Source organism: Triticum urartu, chromosome 5A (genome assembly GCF_056163025.1).
Source record: "Triticum urartu cultivar PI428250 chromosome 5A, HENAU_Tu73, whole genome shotgun sequence".
Classification (NCBI taxonomy): Eukaryota; Viridiplantae; Streptophyta; class Magnoliopsida; order Poales; family Poaceae; genus Triticum; species Triticum urartu.
Window position 1 is genome coordinate 474,483,447 of NC_141877.1, and position 21,039 is coordinate 474,504,485.

The following is a 21,039-nucleotide window of genomic DNA, read 5'->3' on the forward strand; positions in this document are numbered from 1 at the left end:
ATCCTAGGGGCCGCTGGCCTGATAGCATTAACCATCACGTGGGCATTGTATGGGTGTTCTGCGTCGTATGCATCAGCCGAAGCTTAATAGACGTCAACGACTGAGCGGCGCGCGCCGGGTTGGACTGGTAAGCACCTGCCTTTTTGAAGGAGGTAGCTAGGTCTGCTCACCGGCCACGTTCGCAACGTGCAGGAGTTCCCAGGGCGATGGTCCATGACCCCTGGGGGCATAGGTTTAGCCCGTCATGCTTGACCTTTCTATTAAGCCTAGGTCAGATTACGGCGTATTGTTTGGCCGAGGCCGGGCATGACCCAGGAAAGTGTGTCCGGCCGGAGTTAATCGAGCATGGTGGGTAAGTTGGTGCACCCCTGCAGGGAAAAACATCTATCGATAGCCTATCCTACGGTAACGGACACTTGGAGTTGTATCCCGATTGATACAACTAGAACTGGATACTTTAGGTGATAACTGGATAGTATGGCTCTGGGATTGCTTTCTCGTAGGGAATCGAGAAAGGATCTCTGGCCGAGGTTGATAACACTACTACTACTGTACATTATGTTGATCTGTACTCTTCTAAATGCTGCAAGATGCTTGAAGATTCTTGTCTTCGATAGGCTAGGCTTTCCCCTTCTCTTCTGGCATTCTGCAGTTTAGTCCACAAATACAGTCCATTCCTTTGATACAGATGCATTTTAATTTAGATCCGATGTAAGTCTTGCAAGTACTTTGGATGAGTACTCACGGCTGCTTTGCTACCTCCTTTCCCCCATACCCGATTGTTGCAATCAGATGACGGATCCCAAGAGCCAGATGACACCACTGATGACTACTGCTACCCTGAGGGTGCCTACTACTACGTGACGGCCGCTGACGACTTGGAGTAGTTAGGAGGCTCCCAGGGAGGAGGCCTTCCCTTTTCGATCGATGTTGCTTTTGTGCTAGCCTTCTTAAGGCAGACTTGTTTAACTTATGTCTGTACTCAGATATTGTTGCTTCCGCTGACTCTTGTGTATTCGAGCTGATGTATTCGAGCCCTCGAGGCCCCTGGCTTGTAACATAAAGCTTGTATTATTTTAATTTGTGTCTAGAGTTGTGTTGTGATATCTTCCCGTGAGTCCTTGATCTTGATCATACACATTTGTGTGTATGATTAGTGTGCGATTGAGTCGGGGGCATCACAAGTTGGTATCAGAGCCAACTGCCTGTAGGTATCCCCCTTTCCAACTCCTTAACCAAAGTTGAGTCTCGAAACCCAAAACGGTTTTACTAACTTGGCTGTGTGGCTTACGGGCCCATGTCGCCATCAGGTGGTATTATGATCTTTTATTCCTCGTCTCAATGTTGGGGATATCGCTTATCGAGAACTTATCGGTCGACCCATGATAAGGGGTAAATCGGCAAGTTTATCGGCATATTGGCCAATTTATTGCCATATCGGCTGATTTATCGGCCGATTTATCGCCATATCGGCTGATTTATCGGCCGATTTATCTTATCGGCCAGACAACGATAAGCGATAAATCGGCCGATTTATGAGAATATTGAAAGATATCTTGAACAGTGCCTCGTCTATACTCTGGGACTCTGATCTCTCGTCTATTCGGGTTAAATATTTTTCTAATACTGACACTAGGTTCTCATAACCACTTCTCATGGAGAGCCCCTTCAGTCCAGATGATCGTTTGCTGCACCAGAAGATTTCAAAGATACTCTCCGATGTTTCCCCAAAACCCTTGTGCCTTCGGCGTTGCAATTCCATATCACCGATAAATCCCTAAGGATAGCTGCATATACTTGTTGTCCATACCTTCATTTCCAATTGTTCTTGTTATTACAAGTTACCTTGAAATACTTCGGATATTCCGAGAATCCTTTGTGCCTGCTGCCTTGCAGCTCCTTTCCGCATGAATACATGTATGAATAATTCCCCACACTTGCCGGGGATCTGTTCATCCCCGGTTATTCATGTGTTTCACAAATTCTTTGGAATACTATTTGATCTTCCGATAATCCTCAGTAACCTATTGCTCCTGTTCTTCCTTATCGTCTTGCATTATGGGTAATTCCATATACCTAACAATATTCATTAGACTCCTTTGAGATTGTCATTCTTATCCTATTGATTCAACATGTGCATGAGTGCACACATTCATTAGTTATTTCCCTGGTAATTATTTATCCTTCTCGCTCAGACTCCACTCCGGACATGAGCTGGTTCTCGACAAATCAAACCTTGGTTGATTGCCGTTCTAATTCTATTCAACTTACCCATCATTTGATCAGAGCGTCTGCTTCTGATCCTTCATTTTGGAAATCATAATTCCTTTGTTAATCAAACTTTGAATTAGTCGGTTGTTTCTATAATCTCCATCTCCTTGCATTCTTTCTTCATCTGGTTGGGTACCGATACCCACTACAGCTTTGTTATGGGTCATCAGATCCTTTGTTGGACTACCATCCGACAGTGTCCTTCATATTTAATCACCTTGTGAATTCTTCCCTGATGCATAATGCCTTTGGTAAATTGTATCCCCTACTTTTGTCTACCATGCTTTGCTTCCGAGCTTCAGTTAATTACCTCTGAAGTTTTAGCAAATGTTCCTAAGATGCCCTGATGGGTTGAACTAATGCTTTCCCTAATTTGTGTAACCCAAAAATTTCTATGGGTCATACTCTACTGGTGTTACGCCGGATAAAAATTTCTACACTACAACTTCGTCAAAAGTGAGAAGTAAATGAGAGGGTATGCATTGAAGAAGTGGGAGTTGACCTTCAACCTTTGTGTTCATGCCCATGGACCCGATGCAGAACTTATCATGGAAGCTGCTCATAAATATAATTATTTCTTTGGTACAAGCTCATCTTGTATCTATGAATTGATCCTTTGCAACCGTGGTTTTGACCATGATTGCTCCCATTTGATTTCATTTCTTGGACAAGTTAAAGCGCTTGTCTTCTGTAGATAAATGCATCTTCGCAACCTCTATTTTGATCTTCCATCGAGCATCTCCCTCCGGTATCTTGAGAATAACAAATAACCGTGTTGCTTCCTATGAGTCTTCATCTGGTATTGCTTCTCATCAATTTCTTATTTCCCTGGGTTTTGAGTTGTTAGTCACTCGAGAACACCGATAAGTGAATCGATTCCACACTCCGATTCTATAACTCTTAAGTAATTTCCGTTGCTTATGAGTTTAATAATCCTTCAAGTCATTCCTAGCCTGTTAGACTATATCATTTTCATTATGATTTTAACTATGTTACCTGGTCCTTCTTCTCGGAGCACAAAATTCGACGGTGAGGTAATCTTACATCGATCTTCCTCATCATATCTTTTCGCCTTGAACAACAAGATGGATTTCTAGTTTGTGTCGTATCCGTGGTTCTAGTAACCTTTCGCTTCACCATTCCTTGACTTGATGTCATCGCCGATTGATTACATCTTCATGAAATCTCTCGATAAATGTGTCGTGATCATCATCAACATCATGAGCTCTTCCAGGATATTAATCGAATTCATGATGAGAAATGCAATCCTTGCCCCTCAATGATTTGTGTTATCATCGACAACATCCTTGCCTTCCCCAACACAAACTTGTTCATATAATTCTGGGAATACATCCTTTTTGACATATCAATGGATTGTTGCTGAGCCCGTCGGCCACACCCTCATCTTTTCCTTGCTGAAATTGTATGTCTTATTTTCTAAGTGGTTTCTGATGGATCCTTTGTGTATCCAAAATCTGACCTTTGCTTGAAGACCATGCCAATGATATCTGTAAGCATGACTGTGGTACTCAAACCTCAACAAGAGCATTGGAAGTGTAATGCTAAGTTTTCTTTATCCAAACACAGTTGTATGGGTAACGACATGAAATTCCTCTCCCCTTACCTAAATGGTTTTCTACTTTATATCCTGTCATGGATGTCATGCTCTGCTTGTCCTTGGGAAGGATATACCCCCGAAATATGTGTTTAAACACATTTTCCTTTCCATTGTTCTGTTTAATCTGATGATCACCTTTTCCTTTCCATTGTTTTGTTTAACCTTTCTGGTGATCTATATGATCTAAGCAGTAATATTCTTCTGCTTATGTAAACACCTTGCTGTACAACCGTGTCAGTAAGACCCTGTTGCTTTTGTTGATGGCATTCCGATAACCACCGATGGACGAGAACTTTGCCTATAGGTCCGCCTAGTTTCAACGAGCAGGAAAATGGTTCTCTTCGTCCCTCTCCCTTGGTAACATTGTTGCTGACATAACTGACAGGCTATTCCCTAACAGGCCTTGCTTTCATGACCACACAATATGTGAGTGCCCTTCCTACTTTTATCCCACGTGGTGAGGCCATAACCCACAACTCCACAAGATCAAAAACCGACTCTCATGTACACCCTTGTCTCCAAAGTAATTACTCACGCTTGGCTTCGTATGTAAATCACGAGCCACCTTCCTAGATATGATCTACTCTAGTATCAAACGCGATACTTAATTTTGTTGCTCTGAACCACCTTTCTCACACTCTGTTCAGGTATCAATCGTTTGTCCATTCGCTTGAAACTTCCTATTGTACCTTCATACTTTGCTCTCGGTGTTTTATTAAGTTTCAACTCGAGAGATACTTCTGCCTCACTCCTTGAATTGTTCACCAGATAATTAACCCTATAAGGGTTAGTTCTCCTGAACTTACTCTTTATTCCCCCTCTTAATTCTCGGGACGAGATTTCTTGTAGTAGAGGAGACTTGTAACACCCCGAGAATCGTGCTACAGTAACTCGACACTAATGATGCCAAGTCATCATCATCATGCCCTAAGAAAAATAATTAAGAATACTTCAACCTCAATTTCAAATTTAAAATGCAAGTCAAATATTTATTTCTTCAAGCAGTAAAACAAAAATGTTCACTTTGTCCTATAAATTCCCCTAACCATTTTCATGTTGGAACCAGCCTCTTTTGAATTCCCAAAATCCCTCTGGGTATTAATTTAGTGCTCTAGCAGCAATTGAATTGGCCTTTTCAATTTCTAAAAATGGTTAGACAACTCCTTTTGAATCCAAACTTTTTGTTCCATCTCAAGATATCGTGCTAGAATTATGTGCCAAGTTTTGTTCAAAAAAACTCAATTGGTACTAAAAGAAAATGCAAAACATGTCAATAAAAAGGCAAATAGTAAAGGAAAGCTAAAAATAAAAAGAAGGAAAAAGAGCCCACTGTGCACTGGGCCAAGTGCACAGTGGCGGCCCAGCCTGCGTCCCCTCGTTGTCTTCTTCCTCGCTACATAGAAGCAGGGGAGGTGGTGGCCATCCATCGGCCAGGGCGTCACCGTGTCTGGCCTCCGCCACTCCCTGGCAAGGATAAGGCATGCCCCGGCTCTCTCCCCCTCCTAACCCTAGCGCCCACTTCCCCCTCTCCCTCTCCCTCTCCCTGGAGCTCGCCCACTCCTCCATTCTCTCTGCCGAGCACAACCGAGTGTGGCCGCCACCACATCTCCGTCGACCCCACGGCCACGGAGCCCTTCCGACCCTGCCGATCTGTTCGGGAGCCCCAGCATCATCGACCCCTTCATCTGGTGTCGTTGGATCAAGTCGGGGAGCAGCACAGCAACGCCGGCGACCTGATCCCCTTCTCCAGCCATCGCGACGCTGTCGCCATGATTCCTCGCCATCTGCGCTCCTAAGCTGTCAACGAGCCACCCGTGCGCTCCTCGGTGAGCACCGCACGTCCTCTGCCCTCTCCCCTGCTCCTTTCCGTCCCCGTAATCCAGCTAGCCACTGTGGCCGTAGGACGTCTCCGCCGCGCCGTTTGCCGCCATCGTTTCGGTCGACATTGAGCTTGATCAGGTTCTCGGTTGTGCTCCTCGACGCCGTAGGGACCCACAGCGCCCTCCAGTTCGTGCAACCGCCCTCTCTAGCGTCATTTCCGTCGTTTCCCAGAAGCCGCTGCCGTTGCAGCTCGTCGCCGGTGCCCTTTCTGGCCTCCCCAGCTGCTGCCGCGGGCGCCACTCGACGTGGCTCATTCATCGCGTCTGAACGGCGCCTCTCGTGCATCAAATAGATGCCAGACAGTTGTTTCTGAACCTCACCGGTGATGCGCCGCCGCGAAACGGCCCGTCGGAGTTACTCCGGTCACCAGCGCCGGCGTGGGCTGACAAGGACGCCTGGGGCTCACCCCCTGAGCCACTGACCGTGGGCCCATGGGGCCTTGTTGACTGAGTTGACTCAGTCAACTCTGCTGACTGGACCGGCCCGTGCAACTCACAGAAGAGGCCCACTACCCCCTAATTAATGAAATTAAGCTAAATTATTTAACAAAATTAGACACTGATAGGTGGGCCCAGTAGTTTAACTAACTATGTTTAGATTAGTAACTCTATTTAACCCACTATCTATGACGAGCGGGCCCCACTAGTCATTTTGACCAGTCAACCAGTCTGTTCACTGCTGATGTCATCCCCAATGCAATGTTGATGTCATAAGTCCATTTCTATTAATTTAGATAAATCCAGAAAATGTTTAAATCTTTTAAAATTCATAGAAAATAAACCGTAACTCGGATGAAAATGTTTTCTACATGAAAATTGCTGAGGAAAACGAGACGAACATGAATACGCTACCCACATACCTGTCGGATGCCTCTAACTATCTGAACATGGAACATTCCCCCTCCAGTCATCTGTCTGACACAGGTCCGGAACCGGGAAAACATTCTTGGTTGAATTCCCCCTTTACCTATATCATGTAGCCATACGTTAGGTCACACCCAGCACATCATATTGCCATGTTATGCTTTGTGATGCTCTGTTTGCTTTATATTTATTGTTTCTTCCCCCTCTTCTCTCTGGTAGACCCCGAGACCGACGTCGCCCCTGTGATCGACTACGTCGATGACACTTCTTCTTTTTCACCAGAGCTTCCAGGCAAGCAACCCCCCCCCCTTGAGCATTCCGATATCGCCCATTGCTTTCCCTCTCATGCTTGCATTAGAACTGCTACTGCTTTCTATATGATCCTACTCTGATGCATAGCCTGTTTTTGTTACCTGCTTTCGTACCTTACCTGCTTATTCTAAACTGCTTAGTATAGGTTGGTTAGTGATCCATCAGTGACCCCGACCTTGTCCTTGTTGCCCCTGATTCATCATCGAAGACCCGATCAACGGGATCGAAGACCAGGCACCGCACATCACTTTCCCCTTTTGTTGCTCGACTCTGCAGAGTTACCATCGAGTGACGAGGGTGGAACCTCATACATCACTCCTGATGAGATCTCTGTAGTGTAGCTATCTGGTCATGGTCATCGAGGGTGATTTCCTCCTTAACCACTTCCGATACGGCTCTGTCATGCAACCCCTCAAGTGTGAACCTTGAGGGTGGATCCTCTTAAGTTCACCTTGATGATTACATCGAGTGGAATTCACCAGAGGTGATTCCTCGGGTTTTCCACTTGGTGTTAGACGCACAGTTACTATGGTTACTATGACTTTACACTGAATCATGTTACTAAAGACGAGTCGGCCCTAAGGGGTACCAGCGCGAGCTTAATAGCGAGTGATGTGGAGTCGGGTTGACCTGGAAGGTTCCCGCGAGATACTTACAAGGCGTGGCCGGGCATTCTTAGCCCTTATTGCAAGTACTCGAGACGGGGCGACAGGGTCACATCTTTTGTGAGTCTCTGCTCGTGACCGCACTACCAACACACTAACGGTTTGGATATTTGATCCTAGGGGCCTCTGGCCTGATAGCACTAACCATCACGTGGGCATTGTATGGGCGTTCTGCGTCGTATGCATCAGCCGAAGCTTAATAGACGTCAGCGACTGAGCGGCGCGCGCCGGGTTGGACTGGTAAGCACCTGCCTTTTTGAAGGAGGTAGCTAGGTCTGCTCACCGGCCGCGTTTGCAACGTGCAGGAGTTCCCGGGGCGATGGCCCATGACCCCTGGGGGCATAGGTTTAGCCCGGCGTGCTTGACCTCTCTATTAAGCCTAGGTCGGATTGTGGTGTATTGTTTGGCCGAGGCCAAGCATGACCCAGGAAAGTGTGTTCGGCCGGAGTTAATCGAGCGTGGTGGGTAAGTTGGTGCACCCTTACAGGGAAGAAAACATCTACCGATAGGCTGTCCTACGGTAATGGACACTTGGAGTTGTATCCCGATTGATACAACTAGAACTGGATACTTGAGGTGATAACTGGATAGTATGGCTCTGGGATTGCTTTCTCGTAGGGAGTCGAGAAAGTATCTCTGGCCAAGGTTGATAACACTACTACTACTTTACATTATGTTGATCTGTACTCTTCTAAAGGCTGCAAGATGCTTGAAGATGCTAGTCTTCGATAGGCTAGGCTTTCCCCTTCTCTTCTGGCATTCTGCAGTTTAGTCCATGGATACAGTCCATTCCTTTGATACAGATGCATTTTAGTTTAGATCTGATGTAAGTCTTGCGAGTACTTTGGATAAGTACTCACGGCTGCTTTGCTACCTCCTTTCCCCCATACCCGATTGTTGCGACCAGATGACGGATCCTAGGAGCCAGACGACACCACTGATGACTACTGCTACCCTGAGGGTGCCTACTACTACGTGACGGCCGCTGATGACTTGGAGTAGTTAGGAGGCTCCCAGGCAGGAGGCCTTGCCTTTTCGATCGATGTTACTTTTGTGCTAGCCTTCTTTAGGCAGACTTGTTTAACTTATGTCTGTACTAAGATATTGTTGCTTCCGCTGACTCTTGTGTATTCGAGCTGATGTATTCGAGCCCTTGAGGCCCCTGGCTTGTAACATAAAGCTTGTATTATTTTAATTTGTGTCTAGAGTTGTGTTGTGATATCTTCCCGTGAGTCCTTGATCTTGATCGTACACATTTGCGTGTATGATTAGTGTACGATTGAGTCTAGAGCGTCACACAACACAACTTAGTCATTTGTTCCTTCCTACCCTATCCTCACACGAGTCGTGTATATATATGTATCCACCCCGCGGAGCCCACCCTGGGACGTACTCGCTGAACAACGCAAATAACTAATCATCCGTGGGCTCGTTGGCTGAACCGAGCGGCCGCCCTCACAGCGCATGCACGTGTAAAAGTTTTGTCCTTTAGCGGATGTATGCCATGGCATTAAATGCGTCCACACTATGATATACAGAAAACAGATGTACCTGCATTTATTTCTGGTTTTTAAATTTGTAAAAAGCCATATCTTTTGAAGCGTGTGCCTGAATTCAGATCCGTTTTCATCGTTGAAATCCTTACGGCAATATGTTTCAAACTAGATCATGTATGGGTATATTTTGATGAAATATTATCAAGGCCAACTTTGATGCTATATGGTGCAACTTTGTTACTACATGGTGCAACTTTAGTACTACATGGTGCAACTTTAGTACTACATAGTGCAATTTTTTAAAATTGTTTTTTAGAGCTGGATGATCCAACTTCCTGTGATGTTGCAACCTAACAACCATGACAACCAACTTTGTATGATGTGCAAGTAGTCTACTGCCCCAACCAACTACCTAGTAGTCGATGTGCACCCCCCTAATACTGTGGATGTGTAATATTTCATGCACAACCTGTTCCTCCCACCCTGCCAGCAATATGTGCAACTTAGTCTGTTATTCCACCCAACTACCTAGTAGTCGATGTGCAACACCTTCCTCTTTCTACTTGTGAATGTGTAGTTTTAGTTGGCGGGAGCAACATATGGAGTTGCACATAGTTTGCTAGGCAGTTGGTTGGGGCAACAGGCGAAGTTGCACATCTCACTGGCAGGGAGAGTTGGATGGCGAAAACTACACATCCATGGGGGCACTAAAAAGATCCATATAGATGGGGCACTAAAGTTGCACATCTCACTAGTAGGGGTGGTTCGGACGGGGTGCCAGCAGGGAAAACTACACATCCATGGGTTACAGGGACAGTTGCACATCACTGTTAGGAAGTTGATCGGGGAAGAATCCAAAGTTGCACATCCACTGTTAGATAGCTAACTGAGGCAGCAAATAGTGAAATCCACACATCCACGGGCAAGGAAAAGTTGCACATCAACTACTAGGCAGTTGACATGCGCAACAAAATTTGCACATCTTATTGTTAGGGGGTAGGCTAGGGGAGGTGCCATCACTGACAACTACACGTCCATGAGTAGGGGCAAAGTTGCACATTGACTCTTAGATAGTTACACATGGACTACTAGGCAGTTTCCCCTAATAGAGATTGAATTGCACATAATATTTTTTTGAAATATACTCATGCGGGATCTAGTTTCAAAGAGCACATCATGCGGGTTCCAATGGTGAAAGCAGATCTTAATTCCGATGTTCGACTCAAGAGTTATGAGTTCTTTTAGAAAAATCAAAACCCCGAATAAAATGCGTTCACATATGTTCGCACGTGTGAAAACTGCACGTTCATAAGTAAGGAGAATGTTGCACATCGACTGTCATGTACTCCCTCCGTTCCGAATTACTTGTCGTAGGTATGGATGTATCTAGATGTATTTTAGTTTTAGATACATTCATTTCTGCGACGAGTAATTTGGAACGGAGGGAGTAGTTGCACAGTGACTACTAGATAGTTGCATCAAACGGGAAGTAAGTTGCACACACAAAAATTTCATCAAAATATAGCCATGTGGGATCTAATTTTAAAGAGCACGTCGCGAAGATTCCAACGATGAAAACGGATCTTAGTTCTGACGCGAGGATTGAAAGTTATGCCGTTTTAAATTTTTAAAACCACGAATTAAATGTACAAGAGAACAAAACGCATGCATTCTAGGTGATAGTTGTTCGGGCATTTAGTACACCGTGAAGAAAAGGATCAGGTGATTTTTTTTTCATTAGAAATAAAAGAACAATAAGAACAAACCATTTTTTGTAGATTAAGGACCAATTTTTTTTGTTTTCTGGCCAACTGCTTCAAAACGCTAGGGAGCAGCCGGCCGCTGTGTAGACGTGTCCGCTGAATAATGGGGTCCACCTCGCAAAAGAATATGGTGGCTGCTACGGATCAGTCGACTGATAACAGCTAAACCTAAGCCGCCTGATCAGCCCTTGATTCGCGCAGGTATATTGTGATTTCAGCCGCTCGATCCCCTCATGACAGGACTACGCGAAGTACCACAGCATCGCGTCCATCCCCAACCTGCCATCAGGTGTGCTGCAGATGCACCGTCCCCGAGTCAACGCGCTGCACACGTAGCTCCGGCAGAAGCTACAGCACCCTCCATTGCAGCACCAGCATTGCTCCGTTGGTCCGTTGATGCTTCATTGCCGCCGGCGAGTGCCGCGATGCAGCACCGGAAGCGCCACGTCGAGCATGAGGAGCCGCCGGTGAAGCTCCAATGCAGCATGGGAAGCGCTTCATCGGAGCACGGGGAGCCGCCGGCGAGCGCGGCAATGCAGCACAAGGAACCGCCAAGAGAGTGCTGCATCGGAGCATTGGGAGCTACAGGCGAGCACTGCGATGAAACACCGGGAACCACCGCGAGAGTGCTGCATAGGAGCATGGGGAGCCGTCGGCGAGCGCTTCATTGCAGCTCCGGCACCGGCAAAGTTGCATCGCAGCGTGAGCACGCCGACGAGGTTGCATTGCAGCATGGTGGCCGTGGTCGAGCGCCGCGTCACATCGCCGGCGGCACCGATAAGCGGTAAAAAGCTCAGTGGTTCTTCCATTGGAAGCTTCGTTGCAACGCCAGTGGGGCATGTGTCAAAACCTCCCTTGGTTCACGGCAGTGAGGGATGGTGGTCATCGTTGGGAGCGTCTCTCCATGGCGGGCGTGAAGAACGGAAAAGAGGAAGAGGAATAAATGTGTAGAGAAGACTAGCAGAGCCCGCGCGGCGACATGCCGCGCCTGTCGATCAGTCGCGGTTATGTAGACTGTAGTCCAAGCAATAGAGTAATAAATAATTCATGAAAACAACTGTCGATAGTCCATTTGCCAGATAACATTTAAATATGTACAGGAAGAATTTATGTTTTCCCGAAACAAGTTAAGGAGTTCAAGCACCAAGATATCAACATAGTGATGTATTGTGGATGTGTCATACATTGATTCAGAAGATATCTCAACTTCAAATCCAAAAGAAAGAAAGATATATAACAACTATTTCGACCTTATTCAATGGTAATTATCATGCATACTTAAAGAAAGATATAACAACTATTTTGACCTTAGTCAATGGTAAGTATCATGCATACTTATTTTGGTGCTTCTCGCCGGAAGCACTTTTGGGAGGAACACCATTCAGAAGATAATTCCGCTCTAACAGAATGAAACTTTTAACAACTAATTCGACCTTATCCAATGGTAAATGTTGTGTAGACTATTTTGGCACTTCTCACTTAGAGCACTACTATGAAAGAACAATGTATACAATAATCTGAACTGCAGTATCATGCAGAGGAACATATTACTGAAAGACTCACATGGAACCAGTAAATTAGCTAGTCCAAGTAATATACAATGAAGCTCCTCATGCATAAACATGACAGTACACGAAAAACCTGAAAATTTAATACTTAGCTACCATGGTACCAAGAATACAGGAAACACACATGTACGTGAAAAGTCAAACAAAACCAACTCATTCATGTTTTGCTGGAAATTAAGGAACCTTGGAGGATTGAGATGATGTTTCCCTGCACCCCTTGCTCTTTGCTGCATGTCGTCCCAACTTCCTCAAATCAATCCTCTGCTTGTAGATTAGAAGATCTTGGATGTGGCCACTTCCTCTCTATATACAATTCCCCCAATATATATAAGCATAATGATACAAAAGGTTCGCCAAAAAAACAAACTTTTTATGTACAATCCTCCCAATATGTAATCAAAATGATACAAAAGGTTCGCCAAAAAATCAAACAATCTGCCTATGAAGGAGCATTGTTGTTGGATGCTGGGGTGCTTTGAAGATGGTGTTTCAACTTGGACAATAAATGGCAGAATTTCCCTGACCATATTAGCGGAGTGTACCCCTTCATCATTGACCCCATACATTTCAAGTAATGCTTCTACAGGTTCAAGAGAAAGCACTGCATGTACCATCTTCTCAGGAAATTTCTCCAAGAAATGGTGATCAGATCCACTGGAAACCAACTATCAACTAAGAAATGGGACCTGGCTGTTTTGCTGACCATGGGAAGTCTGAGAACTACTCCCCGCATGGACATCGATCAGGTGTCTTATATTACCTAAAACAAAGCCCATTGATGAGGAAAGCGCTATTATTTGAAACAACAAAATGTAACCATGTAGACCAGGATACCATTGACCAACAAATGAAGACTCATCAAAGAGTGGCATGCAGAACGTAACATTAACTCAGCTATGCGTAGCGTAGTAAGATCATGGGGTATAGGTGATTGTTTCATAGGGTTTAAAGAACTTAACTGTTAATATTTCAAAATCAAACACAGTTAATATAGTTAAGACATTTTAGGTACAAAAATTACAACAATCTGAACAATTAGTAACCAAGATTGTAGACCATATGTGATTGAGTGGTAGCACAAAGCTTGCATCTTGGTTGTTCCTTCTCTCCCTTCTCTTTTTTACTATCTCACAAACATTATGAATTTTTAACATTTGCATGTAGTTTCTGAACTGGACTTCTTGCAGGTAGACCATCTCGTTGTTCGCTATTCTAGATATGTACAGCATAAGCAAAAAATCATAACAATGTACTACATTACAATGAAGTCAGATCTAAGAACCGATTTCCTGCATTACACTCTCATCAAAACAGCCGCTTCCTTCCATGATCAAAATCTCATTGCCTATAAGCATATAGTTCAGTTAGTACAGCAGCAAATGAGTTCATGCCTTCCTGGGAAACTATGATGCAAACTTGGTAGGATTGCCTTCATATGCAACTCCGCTGTTCCATTCCTCTTTGGAACTGCTAATCTAGCTCTGGTTTACATCAGATTGCACCAAGCTCTCGTGACAGTTACATAGCCTATGGGATTCTTCCAGGTTAGATCAGCAATAACTTTACGCCATGCACCCTTTGAAGGGAAGAAGACTTAACAACCTGAAATTGCAAATCTACAGTAATGTGTGATAAAAATCCATCCATCTCGTGCGATCCAGAGGGACTTCTTGTTTACAAATTTTCTCATCTTCACCCTATAATAGAGTTCTGTCATAGTTAGAAAACAATACTTTCCAAATTTTTATTTTCTAAAAAAGAAAGCAAATAGCTTCAAAGGCAGACAAAAGCAGAAAATATCCAATCGGATTGGTCACTTGGCAGTAAAAATATCGTGTCTGGTATATAGTGGGCGAAGGGGTTTTCTGACCAAGTTAAATCGACAACATGCATGGCACGAGCACCTCGGAAAATTGTTTGCATAGTTTTGATACCCTTGCTCCGGAGCATTACTTGTTCTGCTTGTAAGACGATCATTCGATCAATGACTTCATGTGCATGATTGGAGTCTATTAGGTACAACTCATACGAAATTCAAGTTCTTATACCAACTTCTTCGTAACATATTGGAGCAGAATAGAGCATTCGGAAGAGCAAATAAGTGGAATAAATAAGTAAACCACTAATGCTTACCGGTCTTGTGATGTTACTTGGTCCTCTGTGTTGGTTGGGGGATAGATCAAAGAAATGCTGGTTTTGCTGGAGCTTGAAATCCACTGAACTTACAAGTTACAACATCCAGAGAAGGCTCACCCTGCACTGACAAGATTGCCTTGTATTTATTTGTAGCCTGTGCAGGTTGAAGAAAGTTTAAATGAGGGGATAAATGGAGCGTAACATGTTCAGTATTGTATATGGAGCGGTACCAGTTCAGTATATTCTACAAGGATACACATATAAGATCCGTGAGGACAACACTTTAAGCCTACTGAAAAAAATCTTCAGCATCAAAACCATGCAAATTAATGGAATACACCAACTACCTTGGCCAACCGTATCTATTGTATAGGGCTTGCAATTATTTAAATTAAAGCCAAAAACATGTCTAAACAACGATAAGAACAACCTAATCAAGATTATCATTTTAAGGCTGTAGAACTGCAACTAAAAACAATAGGTGTATAACTTGCTGTAGAATTAATAAAAAGCATGGTAGATTAATTAGTAAGGATGGATTAAATATGGACACAGAGCACCACAACCTCAACTGTGTGCCCAGATCAATAGAAGCAAACACGGATACACGCACCCACCATGCAGCACTGCAGCAAGCCATGCATCACACATTGAGACACGATACAACGATAACACGCAAGCCGTGCATGCATGCTATGCAGCGGCAGCCCGCGCAAACCAGAAGCATGCAACGCAGCGCACGGGGCGATAGGACGCACGACCAAGAGAGCGAGGGCGAGGCAGCCGCCATGCGAGCACTATGCTGAAGTTCACATGAAGGCAGGGCGACAGGGACTGGAGCGCCTCCTTGCGTCGTTTTCAACTGGGCATCGGCGGCCTGGCGTGCATGAGGTCGATAGGGCGAGCGCGAGCTAGAGCCGGATTGGATGGGCTCCAGGCGCCGACGGGTTGAGCGAGCTCGAGGTCAAGAACGATACCTTGGCCTCGGTGTCGACACGGCAAAAGCAGTCTTGGATGGGCTCTAGGCGCCGACGGGTTGGGCGAGCTCGAGGTCAAGAAGGCTGACGCCTCGACCTCAGCGTCGACACGGCAGAAGCAGACCCTTCTTGGAGTCTAGAGAGCTCAGGTCGTGGGATGCGCCGGCACGGTCCTCTGCAGACTGCAGTACGCAGCTCCTCGGCGACCACAACATGTAGCATGTCCTAGTACGACAATGACCTCGGCACCACCATCGCCATCGTACACGGTGACGAAGTGTCGCGGGGAGGCGGAATGAGGTCGCTAATATGGTAGAAGCGGGGGACGACGATGATGGCCTCCTCCATCTCCGGGCAACATCCGCAGAAGGACTCGAGACGCTCCTGCATGCGCCACCAGGGACCGTCGCGGTCTCGGCAACCATCGCAGACAGGACGTCGAGAGGAGAGAGGCAGCCCGACATCGGCGGAGACGACGCTGTTGCAGTCACCGGCGACGTAGCAGTAGCAGGCGCTCCCTCACGCGGACCCCTCTTCGTCCGGCCCGGCGTCCCAACAATGGCGACGTAGCAGGCATGCTATGCGGGTGCACGGCCGTCTTCGCGCGTGCGTCAACGTCCATAGCCAGCCACCACTCACGCTCGACCTGCTAGGCTGCTACCGGTGACGCCCACCTCCACCGCTGGCAACCGGAACGCCCACAGCTCGCTCGCCACGTCCAGGCCGTTCTACGTCAGTAATCTTCCCCTGCCGGCGATGACGTTGTAGGGCTCATTGCAGGCCAGCTTTTTGCAGCCGAGCACGGGCCTGTCGCGGCGATCATGGGCCTGCACTCACCAGCTGCAGCCTTGGCAAGGTTGGGAGACGGGGCTCCGTGGTGGGGCCTTCCGGCGAGGCTCTGCCGGAGGGGAGTTCTAAAAGGATGGGTGTGCAGGACGACGCCCTGGCGACCCCGACCAGACCGGACAGCAGCAGGAGTACCCATTCCTAGATCAATGAATCCAGCCACTAATTGCGAGAGGGGGCGCAACTGACTGGAAGCGGAATGGAAGGAGGAGGCATGCAAGGGCCCGTATTTATACCAGGCAACCATGAAACAGAAGACAATTTGAAAGCAGCTACCGCATGTAAAGAAGAATCAACTAGAAGAATGTATAAAAGCGGCAACCGACTATGTGCGAGGCCTGAAAAGCCTGGCCAGAACGGCAGCCGACTTCACAAAAATGCACGTGCCGCAGGAGAAGCACAAATTGGAAGCAACCAGCAACATGCAAATCGCCCACGATGACATGGGTCTGCGGCGACGGCAAGCCCTCCTGGCATAGCACAAGAGCGCACACATGCAAGACTAATTTTTTTTTAAAATAATACATTTTTTATTAATTTGTACAAATATTACATCCAAAAAATAATTTTCAAAAATAATACACCGTGGGCCCGCAGCAGGCCGAGTGGACCTAGTCGGCCCATAGCAGGCCGACTGAGATCCTATCGGCTTGCTGCTGGCCGATTGGCCTGGCCAGTAGTGGGCCGACAGGGACTAATTGGCCTGCTGTGGGCCGACCGGTGCATGCCACCATTTTTGTTCCGAACGATCCCCGGATTATTTTTATAAACTATGACGTATTTCGTGCAACCCTTTCCCCGCAATATTTTCCCGCCATATGTCCGCGCCAACTCTTTCCCGCCACCCGTTTTCCGCCATATGTTCGCGCCAACTCTTTCTCGCCACCCGTTTCCCGCCAACTCTTTCCCGCCACCCGTTTCTCGCCATATGTTCGCGCCAACTCTTTCCCGCCACCCGTTTCCTGCCAATCGTTTCGCGCCAACTCTTTCCCGCCACCTGTTTCCCGTCATATATTCGCGCCAACTCTTTCCCGCCACCCGTATCCTGCCATATGTTCGCGCCAACTCTTTCCGGTCACCCGTTTCCCGCCAATCGTTTCCCGCCATACCGCAGTCGTTCTTTCCCGCCATTTTCTCATCCCTACCTATAAAACCCCCTTCAGACAGAGGAGGATAAGCATTCTAGTGTAGTGTAGTTGAGATGTCCCATTATCCTTTCGATCGTAGTTTTCACCCTGAGATGAGCAGGACTCTTCTAAGGCTAGCTACCGATTTCAGGATGGACAATAGGATAGTTCCATGGGACGAACTCACCGGTAGTGACACCATAATGAATGAGTTGGCTCACGAATTACGTATGTCTGGGTGGCCTGAAAGGACCTATGAGGAGGTACGTATAGAACTTCTTAGGTTGCATGCAAGGTGGAAGAAGGTAGTGGAGCCGAAGAGTGAAACTTTTAGAAGGACTGCAGAAAAGCATCCATTTTTATGGACTGAGGAGAGCGAGGACGAAGATGATATCTTCATGCCGCCGCTTCCGGGTTCTGCATCGTCAAAGAGCAAGAGTTTTGCATCGTCCAAGGGCAAGAGTACTGCATTCTTAGAAGGGCAAGAGTTCTGCATCGTCCAAGGGTAAGAGTTCTGCATCCTCGAAGGGCAAGAGTTCTGCATCGACGGAGGATGACGATGATGACTTCATGTAGTTTTTATGATGTATGTTATAAGTTTAGTCATACGTACCGTTAATTTAGATGTAGTTCTATCTAGTTGTTTATACTGTCTTGTTGTGCGAGCATTATGTTCTATCTAAATATGATGTTGTAGTTCAGATAACAGAGTACTAAAATAGAGTAGGCATATGTCTCATACATAAGTACATAGTCATTAGTCTCATACATAGAATAGACATAAGTCTCATACATAAGTAGATGGTCATGTCTCTACTGATAGATGGAAGCGTCAGTGACGACGTCTGGCCTGGCGGGGAGGCGGATCTGGAAGCGGCGACCATCCCAACCTGTTAGGTGGCCTAATGTTACGAGGAGGAATTTCAGACTCTCCCTGGTCATGCTGTGTATCCTGTGTGGGGCCTGGTGGAGGAGTCGAATACATGTTCATCCACTGGGTGTGCTGCGACATCTGAGCATGTATGTTCTCCTCGGGATGTTGATCACTCCCCCACATATCATGTGATACTGACATAGACGCATGATATCCGTAGGCTCCTGCACGATGGAACGTTTAGTCATGAAGAATGAGGTCGCCTCAATTAATATTGAAAACAATAAAAATGAAGACACTTACCTGCTGGTTGTGACGGCTGCTCTGGCTCAAACCCGAAGCTCGACGACGGGCCGTGCTGCTGTGGCTGTGGAGAAAACACGAAGCTCGACGAGGGACCGTGCTGTTGTGGCTGTGGAGAAAACACGAAGCTCGACATGGGACCATAGTGCTGTGGTTGCTGCCACGTTGAACTGTCAGGTTGGTTAGGACGGGGTGGCCTGGTTGTCGGCTGATGTGCTAGACGTGGACGTGGTTGACGTTGGTGCATGGAGTGACGCGGCTGCTGGTGCTGGTGCTGAACAACGTCGGTTCTCGGGGTGCACGTGATAGCCTCGTACACAGTCCGTATCTTGTTCTGAATTCGTTCCAAGAAGGGCTGTAGCACTGGACGGTGCTGAAGAAGAGGTCCAGACGACAGTGATCGTCCAAAGGTGGTCACGTCCTCATAGATTTCGTGTGTCAAGGTAGCCTGTAAATTTCCATGACGATTAATAATGTATGTCTCTTGCACGTCAAAGTATGTGACAACATTACTTAAAGAAAATATATCTTACCGCGTACTGCCTAGAGCCCGAAGTGTCATAGCTCGGGTACATATCCGACGGAGTAGGATCCGGTATCTCCTCTGGGTGGGAGTGTTCAACGATGCGTAACCGTGTTCCGGTCATGTAGCGTCGTAAATAGAGATTGAATTCATTGAGATCAAAATTGTGATTCTCGTGCCATAGATGTGTGTTTGTTGTCTCCCATTCTATAACATACGGCTCTAGTCTAACTAGCCAGTCAGCAGTTGTCCAGATCATGCCCTTCCTTGTCGTCCTAAAATTGTGGTGTGTGTTCAACAATTACCTAAAGCTTCGAATAGAGTACTATGAAAGATAATGCAACATTGAAAAACTGGTTAATACCTGTGGATGTGTGCTGGCACCGGGTTCTCTATAGGGGAGGCAGCTCCAACTGCAGAAGACCAAATTGCCTCATAACCCTCTGTTGTGCCATCTCCTCGATGAAGACATCGAAGATGATCTTTGATTTTGTCATTCAGTAATCTCGGTCCCTTGTGCATAGCACAGACAGACCACCAGGGTATCTCGCTTGTATGGCTGCTTCCGTGTAGGGCTGCCAGATGACCCCGGTGTACGCATCGAACTGCTCGTTCAATACTGTGTATGCCTTCCTGATCTGATCACTAGCAAAGTGTCTATGCAGAAAACAAAAGTTAGTAGCCGCTAGCATCGAACTATCTCTTGTGCAGAAAAAAGTTGCATTAAACTATAACACGGTGCATATCTCGCGACGTGTCCAACACAGACCGAAAGTAGGCATATCGATGCTGTCAACATCAAACATGGCGTCTATAGGCTCACGAACACGTACATCTGGTCGCCCTATAGAGAACCTCTCCCACGACCATAGTTGTAGGAATAGAGGGCATCCAACACGGGCTGGCTTTCTCGATGTAAGCTGGCAACCATTGCACATACCTCGGTATGTAGCCGCTAAGACCGCCGAACCCCAACTCCTCTGTCTGATCTGATCCGCCATCTGAGCGCTCGCTATCTCGAGTGCCACAGGGATGTAGAGCGCGCTAATAGTGGTAACATGGTTCTCTGTGAACATCACCTTGCCGAAAAGCCACATTAAGTAGGCCTCCAGGCTCCGAGTGATCTGTTCCGCAGTCAACGGCGCACGGAAGTTTTGGATCTGCATTAAGCAAAGATAAAGTTTTAGTTAGCCGTAGTTATTTTCTTTAAAACCATATGCATGATAACTTGAAGATAAGAGGTTGAGGAAATTACCCGAAAATTGAGCAACCACTCATACTTAGGTCTGTAATGCTCCCATACCGGATCCGGAGCATCCGAAAAAACACCATAAAAACGTTGTGTAAGGGCTCGCTCCCAACCAGCCGGTGCGTCCAACGGTCCTATGGCATGACCTGCCAACGGTAGTCCGAGCAAAAGTGACACATCCTCCAGAGTAGGAGCCATCTCTCTCCATCGGAAGTGAAACGTGTGGGTCTCTGGCCTCCAACGGTCCACTAAGCAGCTCAGCAAGGACCCGTCGATGGCGATGCGTCTCTCACCCGGGATAGACTCAACCAGACGCGCGAAAGGTAAAAGGCCGGTCCATTTCAACCTTCATCAGAGAACATTTCAGTTAGTGTCTCCCATTAATATGCATGTCAGTGTGCAAATTAATAAAGCATGTACCGCTGAAGCCATCCTGGGTGTATCATCCAGTTTTCCTTAGGAGTGCGAGTGACCAGAGGCTCAAGCTTGCGCTCATACCATATCGCACCACGATGACCCCTATTAATGTCCCCATTCAGCAACCACATTCCCGACATTCCTGCACAT

General features: G+C 46.5%; 1 pseudogene; it reads right to left on the reverse strand.

Annotated features, from left to right (window-relative positions):
- Nucleotides 1-18,336: 18,336 nt before the first annotated feature.
- On the reverse strand, nucleotides 18,337-20,945 carry LOC147972051 (serine/threonine-protein phosphatase 7 long form homolog; annotated as a pseudogene).
- Between the last annotated feature and the right edge of the window lie 94 nt (nucleotides 20,946-21,039).